The following is a 7,381-nucleotide window of genomic DNA, read 5'->3' as shown; positions in this document are numbered from 1 at the left end:
ACTCCTAGCCTGGGAACCTCCATATGCTGTGGGAAGCGGCCCTAGAAAAGGCAAGACAAAAAAAAAAAAAAAAGAATGGATAAGCAATGAGGTCCTACTGTATAGCACAGGGAACTGTGTCCAGTCTCTTGGGATAGAACATGATGGGGGATGATATGAGAAAAAGAATGTATGTATATATATATGTGTGTGTGTGTGTATACACATATATATACACATACATATACATATATATATATATATATATATATATATATATATATATATATATATATCTGGGTCACTTCGCTGTACAGTAGAAACTGGCAAAACATCGTAAATAAACTATAATTTAAAAAATACAAAAAAAGACCCTGAAAAAAAATTTAAAAAAAGAAACATGATAGCCCTTAAAGAAACTATGCTATCTTGTAGGAAATATGTAAAGAGTTAAATGAAGAAAGTTCTAGAGCTCAGGGCTCTCTCCTGCTGAGTTCAGCATTCAGTATTAAAAAAAAAAAAAAAAAAAAAAAAAGACCTCCCCCTTACTCCCCAAAGGGTTTCATACAAAATAATGCATGAAAGTATATGATATGAAATACACAACCTGGAAAAGCTACTGGCTCCCTCAGGTCGCGCGTGCACGCTTACACACACACATACACACACACTCACACTGACCCTCTAGCCACACCCCATTGATCTTAGAAGACCCAGGCTCTTGGGAGTTGGTGGTTGGACCAGCAAACCTAGACACCAGGAGTTGACGCCTGTGGTGTCAAGGGCATCTCTCGGTAAGAGGGACAGCTGAGCGAGGAAGGGGCAACTTAACCAACACCCCCTCTGAACCGTGAAACCCCAGTCTCCCTCCAGAGCATCCCCAGTTTTCAATTCACTTTGATTAAATCGATAAGCCAGAATCCACTTCTGTGGTTTGTAACCAAAAGGACTTCACCAACCACAGCTATCTTGATGAATCTGCCCCTTGCCTGTCTCCGCTCCGTCCACCGGCGCATCCACGTGCCTGCGTGGAAGACAACCTAAGCAGACCTGTGCCGGGTGCTTTCAAACGAAGCAGGTCAAGGTTTTGCTCCTGAGGCTGTAATAATCCAGCCACAGAAACTGTGCTCAGGCCCTCAAAACATCAGGTAACGCAAAATCGGGCGAGGCCCTGGGCTGCAGTGAAAAGACACCTGTGCTGGGGAAGAAAACACGCTCGCCCAGCGCAGGAAAAGACCCCGCCCTGGAGCGCGGGCTTCTTTTCTCTCCAGCCCTCGGTAGTGAATCTGGACTTTGTAGTTTCCTAAGTGATTTCTCTTGCCTTTCAGTCCAGATGCAAAGGAGAAGTATTTACAACATCTGCAAGAATGACTAGGAGCTGCAGGGTGTGTCAATAGCCCCGCTTGATAAGGATTAATTTTAAATTCTGTACCCAAGAAGGCTCCAATCTGAGGTGCGGGTCCCAATTCGGGGATGGTTGCATTTCGGATTTTGCCTTCCCAACCACAACCAGGTTTCCATCTAATCCGAAGACAGGCGGGTGGGAGGGCGGACTGGAGGAAGGAGGGCTTTCAAGGAAGACGCTCTGCTCCGGGTCCTCACTTCCTGCCCGCAACTCTTTTCTTTCTGTGGCTCCAGGATCCTGCTGGCCGCTTTTCCCACGCACGTCCTCAACTTCACGCAGCCTTTCAGAGACTCCCGCGAGATAACGTCGGATGTGAAAGTTGTTTGTAAACGAAGCATCGGCTTAATGTTTCCATTATTGCCTGTGTCTTTATCCCACGTGTGCAGGCGACTCCCTCCTCTTCCTCCCACTCTCCCTGTCCCCTTCCCCGGGATGAGGGAATTCAGGCCAAGCTGGCCTGGTGCCCGGAGGTGCCAGTCAATTATGGGGCTGAGACTCTATGCCCCAGGCAGGGCCACAAAGCCACCAGGCTCCCCCGTTTCAGTTGGTCTCAGCCCAGCAGAGTCATTCATGAGCCAGCATCCCCTGCTGCTTCTCAGCCACCACTGGGAGCCTGTGACTCGGTCAGGGCACGGTGACAGAGACACACGCTAAGTGCGACCAAGCCCTCTGCTGGGACGCTGTGGTCGGCTTAGTGTGACTTGAGCTCAAGGAAGTGGTTTCAGGAGATAACACTCCCTTGACCCACAGGGGCGGGATGGGTTATCCCTATCGCCCGAGAAGGTCACCAAAATGAACCTGGTAACTTGAAAGCGAGACTCAGAAGGGCCCCGAGAAAGAGCTCCCCGGACTGGAGACAGCAGAACTCGCCACTTTTCATCTTCAAAGCCCAGAACCTCAATTAAGTAATTAATAGGTCTGGTCATGTTCGCAGCTCTCTGAAAATGAGACTGGGGGAGCTCTGGCTTTCCTTCCAGGGGATGTGCTTTCCTGGCGAGCCCAGAGAACTGCCTAAGAAGGCGATCAGTAACCCAGTAACCATCCTTGCTCTTCACCCCTCGCTCCGCACCCCGCAGGGAGGCAAGTTCCAAATCCGCTCTGAGGGTTCAGGGGCTGCCCCAGCCGGGAAATGCGACCAGACGTTGTACTTTGCTGCCCTCTTGAGGATGCTCTGAGGATAGCGGGCATCCAGTAATAGGAAGAAACCGGCTTTTTTTTACCCCTTGGAAGAGCGTCTGGTATGATCAAGACTTCTTCAAAATAGGAAAATACTAACCTAGAGTATAATAAATCCTCTCTTTTAAAAAAATTCAAAACCTAGAGGACTGTGTTGATACTGAGTTAAGAGTTCCAAGGGCCAATACCTTCCCAAAGAAACGAGAAGTTTCTTGAATTAATGGATGAGAACCAATCTTCAACATCAGAGGGCTAAAGGAAGGTAATTGCCCTCGATATTTATTTTCAATTTGGAAGATCCAAAGCAAGAAGACTTTGAAGCAGTCAAGAACTGATTAGAATTCTAGGCTTGGTGCCAAGGGGATAAATTGTCTGGTGACTTTTTGCAGAGTTATTGACTCCCTTTGCATCTGAGGCCCAGAGCCCAGCAGGGTATAAAAGCTTCAAAAAGCGCTCAGAAAAGGGCGTCATGCCCAGCACTGACAAGATGCAGAGTGCCAGGTCTGCGGGACTGTCCCCCATCATAACCCAGTCACCCCAGGGGGCTGCTGGCAGCTCAGTCCGCTCGAAGACCCATGACTGGCTTCGCCCATGAGGAGTTGCCATCTCTGCATATTTTGAAGGCTGTCTGGTCTCTCGTGGTTTACGGCTCTGGGCTGGTATGTCTGGGGATTTCTTGCTCTAGATAACATGTTTTAAATAAGTAAAAAAGCTCCAACACACACACACGTACACGCACACGAAATGTGTGTCCCCAAGCTGAACTCTCTTCAATTAACTTGTATGTATGTATGTATTTTTGCTTTTTTAGGGCTGCACCTGTGGCACATGGAAGTTCCCAGGCTAGGGGTCGAATCAGAGCCAGACACAGATCCCAGCCACATCTGCAACCAATACCACAACTTGCAGCAACACCGGATCCTTAACCCACTGAGTGAGGCCAGGGATTGAGCCCACATCCTCCTGGATACTAGTTGGGTTTGTAACACACCCCCCCCCCCGCCGCAGTGGGTCTTGACTGCTCCTTTGTGACCATCTCTGAGCTTCCCTGGCCATAAACTCCTTCTCCAGCCCCACCTCACCTTCCTGAGCTCTGGGGGACGCAGAGGAGAGGAGCCCCAGCCAGCCAGTCCCGCCCCAGTCACCGTCCCCACTGACCCCCACCTCGAGGTCCCTTCCACTGGCAGCGATTCAGTCAGCTGGACCAGTGTGCCCATTCTCAGCTGCTCTCCGACTGTTGCAAAGTGTGCTGACTGGGACCCACCCCTCCAGGCCCTAGGGAACCACTGCAGGCCATTCCCAGCCCACTCCCTGTGACACCAGACCAGACTGAATGTTGAAAATTATGAGAATCTACAAATTGAATGGGGAGTTTCTATTGTGGCTCAGTAGGTTATGAACCCCACTAGTATCCGCAAGGATGCGGGCTTGATCCCTGGCCTTGCTCAGTGGGTTAAGGATCCGGCATTGCCACAAGCTATGGTGTAGGTTGCAGATGCAGCTGGGGCCTGGCACTGTTGTGGCTGTAGTGTAGGCTGGCAGCTGCAGCTCTGATTCGACCCCTAGCCTGGGAGCTTCCATAGACCACAGATGAGGCCCTGAAAAGAAAGAAAGAAAGAAAGAAAGAAAGAAAGAAAGAAAGAAAGAAAGAAAGAAAGAAAGAAAGAAAGAAACATTGGAAGGAAAGAGCAATCCAGGTTGCCTCACAATGGAGCAACAGCCACTAGAGCTGGGTGTCACCCTGACTTTGAATGGCCGAGGGGCTACAGGTCAAAAAAAGGCAGTTCCCGGCATGGCCAATGACTCTGTCCAAGAATAGGCCTTTCCAACAGATGCCCAGCGTGACCCAAAAGCTCTCCTGAAAAGTCCAGTCTTACGACAACAGAGCTGCCCGTCACCGAGCAGATTGCCCAAAACCACGGGGGGCTGGGAGGGGGTGTGTGTGTGTTTGTGTGGAAATCCAGTAACTCAACCCCAGTGACCCCACCCTGTCTGCCGTTACTCGGAGCTGGCTGGCCAAGGTCCAGGGAGCAGACCCAGTCAGACTAACGTCTATCCAAATTTAATTCTCAATTGAAAATGGAAACAAGGCAGGCCAAGACAAACCCAGGGCCTGACTTAGCAGCAGCAACTGCCAAGGCAAAGCCCTTGTCGCACGGGGGCCAAAGGTCGGCCTCCACCCACCACCTTTCGTATAGAAATTCCCCTGCTGCATAACCACTCCGTGACACTCTGACTATGGATGTCCTCATTTTATAGGTGAGGAAAACGAGGCATGAGAAGTCGGGTGATTGACTTGAGCTCTCATGGTAGCTGGCAGGGCATGGCTGAGCCTGGCAGTCTGGCTCCAGACCAGCCTTCCAGGGAGGGGACCACCCCCCCTCAGCCTTGGCCCCTCACCCACCCTGGCACCCTCCCCAGCTGCAGACCCCAGGGTGGGAGAGTGGGGATTTGGCACCAGAGAGGCTCCAGGCCCCCCTCGGAGACTGACAGGGTGTCTGGTTGCAGCCCTCAGTCCTAGGGTGAGGCCTCTGTCCAAACATCCAGTGTCTGAAGCCTGGCAGGGGGTGGGGTGCGGGGGGAATCTTCTCTTCCTGCCTCAGGTTCCCTTCCAAGGGGGAGGCTCATGCCCTCATTGCAGTCCCCCCCCCCCACCCCTAAACACCAGAGGTCTCAGGGGACAAGTCAGCTTGGAGCTTCTGGGCCGTGGTGCCTGCGTGGGGAGCTTGAGACCTTTGAACATTTATTTCGTCCTCTGGAAGCTGGCCATTATGAGGCCGGGTGCCTGTGTGGAATTTTAAAATGATTTAGAATGATTAGAAAAAAATACTTCATAAGAACAAATTATGCTCTCTCCTGCGGGATTTACCAGCCTGTCTAGAGAGTATCTCTCTATCCATCTATCCTTCTGACTAGCCATCTGCACACTCACAGCCTCAGACAGTCAAGCTACCATATGGACTTTTTTTTTTTTTTTTTTTTTTTGCTTTTTAGGGTCGCACCCACTCCCTGTGGAAGTTCCCAGGCTAGGAGTCAAATCAGAACTGCAGCTGCTGGCCTACACCACAGCCACAACACGGGATCCCAAGCCATGACCTACACCACAGCTCACAGCTCAGTGGTGATCCTTAACCCACGGAGCAAGGCCAGGGATTGAACCTGCATCCTCATGGATACTAGTCAGGTTCATAACCCACTGAGCCACAACGGGAAATTTGTATGTGGACTTTTGATTATAGCTCTCAGTAACACCTGGGTCAGAGGCCAGTTTCTGAAAATCTCCAGCTATATGAACTTGGATACGGTCCTTAAACATCTCTGTGCCTCTTTTGGGGAGGGGGGTTGCATCTGTAAAATGGTAAGCAAGCATAAGAGTGCTTCTCTGGTGTTCCCATGGGATCTCAGCAGTTAACGAACCCGACTAGCATCCATGAAGATGCCTCTCTCAGTGAGTTAAGGATCTGGCACTGTTGTGAGCTGTGGTGCAGGTCGAAGATGCAGCTCGGATCTGATATGCTGTGGCTGTGGTGTAGGCCAGAGGCTACAGCTCCCATTGGACCCCTAGCCTGGGAACCTCCATAGGCTGCCCTAAAAGGATAAAAAGACCAAAAAAAAAAAGAAAAAAAAAGTGCTTCTCTGACTGGGTGACTGCAGGAAGCACATTAGCAAATCTAGGTAAGAGGTCAGTGTGGCATCTTGGAGTTTGCTAAGTCACCATGAATGGAAGGGAAGGTACTCTGGGCTGCAGCAGGAGCCTGGCTTTCCTGGACCTAAAAGAGGAAGCAGACTTTCCCACTGTGGCCACAGCCATGAGTGTGCTCAGACTTCAGAAGAGGCTTGCCTCCAGTGTCCTCCGCTGTGGCAAAAAGAAAGTCTGGTTGGATCCTGATGAGACTAGAGAAATTGCCAACGCCAAATCCCGTCAGCAGATCTGGAAGCTGATCAAAGATGGGCTGAGCATCCAGAAGCCTGGGACTGTCCATTCCCGGGCTCGATGCCAGAAAAACACCCTGGCCCACCGGAAGGGCAGGCATATATGGGCATCGGTAAGCGGAAGGGTACTGCCAGTGCAGGAATGCCCAAGAAGGTAACTTGGTTGCAGTTGATGAAAATTCTGCGCCGGCTGATACCATGAGTCTAAGAGGATTGACCTGCGCGTGTATCACAGTCTGTACCTGAACGTGATGGAAACGTGTTCAAAAACAAGCGGATTCTCATGGAGCACACCCACCAGCTGAAGGCGGACAAGGCTCGCAAGAAGCTTCTGGCGGACCAGCCTGAGGCCCGCAGGTCTAAGACCAAGGAAGCTCGCAAGCGCCGTCAAGAGCGGCTCCAGGCCAAGAAGGAGGAAGTCATAGACTCTGTCCAAGGAGGAGGAAGCGACCAAGAAATAAAGTTCTCCCCCTCTTCTCTGTACATAGTGGCCTTAGCAGTTACATAGATTCAATAAAAACGAGCCTGGGAAATTCGAAAAAAAAAAAAAAAGAGAGGAAGCAGTGAACCTGAGATCTTTCATTTATTAATTTAATTTAATTTAATTTAATTTTTTTTCTTTTTTAGGGCCACACCTGCAGCACATGCAAGTTCCCAGGCTAGGGGTCGCATTGGAGACGCAGCTGCCAGCCTCCGCCACAGGCACAGCAACGGGGGATCCACGCCAAGTCTCCGACCTACACCACAGCTCATGGCAACACTGGCTTCTTAACCTACTGAGCAAGGCCAGGGGTTGAACCCGCCTTCCATGGATCCTAGTTGGGTTCATAACCTGCTGAGCCACAGCAGGAACTCCCCCAAGAGCTTTTAAAGCTGTGCTTTTGTGTA

The 7,381-nt window shown here is 50.6% G+C and overlaps 1 pseudogene; it reads left to right on the top strand.

Moving 5' to 3' along the window:
• Positions 1-6,361: 6,361 nt before the first annotated feature.
• Positions 6,362-6,999, top strand: LOC100623408 (large ribosomal subunit protein eL19 pseudogene; annotated as a pseudogene).
• Positions 7,000-7,381: the final 382 nt, after the last annotated feature.

The sequence above is a fragment of the Sus scrofa genome, chromosome 13 (assembly GCF_054392235.1).
Source record: "Sus scrofa isolate SSC_HxYL_T2T_F1_AM1 chromosome 13, Sscrofa_HxYL_maternal_Yorkshire_Landrace_v2.0, whole genome shotgun sequence".
NCBI classification, from domain to species: Eukaryota; Metazoa; Chordata; class Mammalia; order Artiodactyla; family Suidae; genus Sus; species Sus scrofa.
Note: the sequence above shows the minus strand (reverse complement) of the source record. Positions and strands in the feature narration are given on the sequence as shown.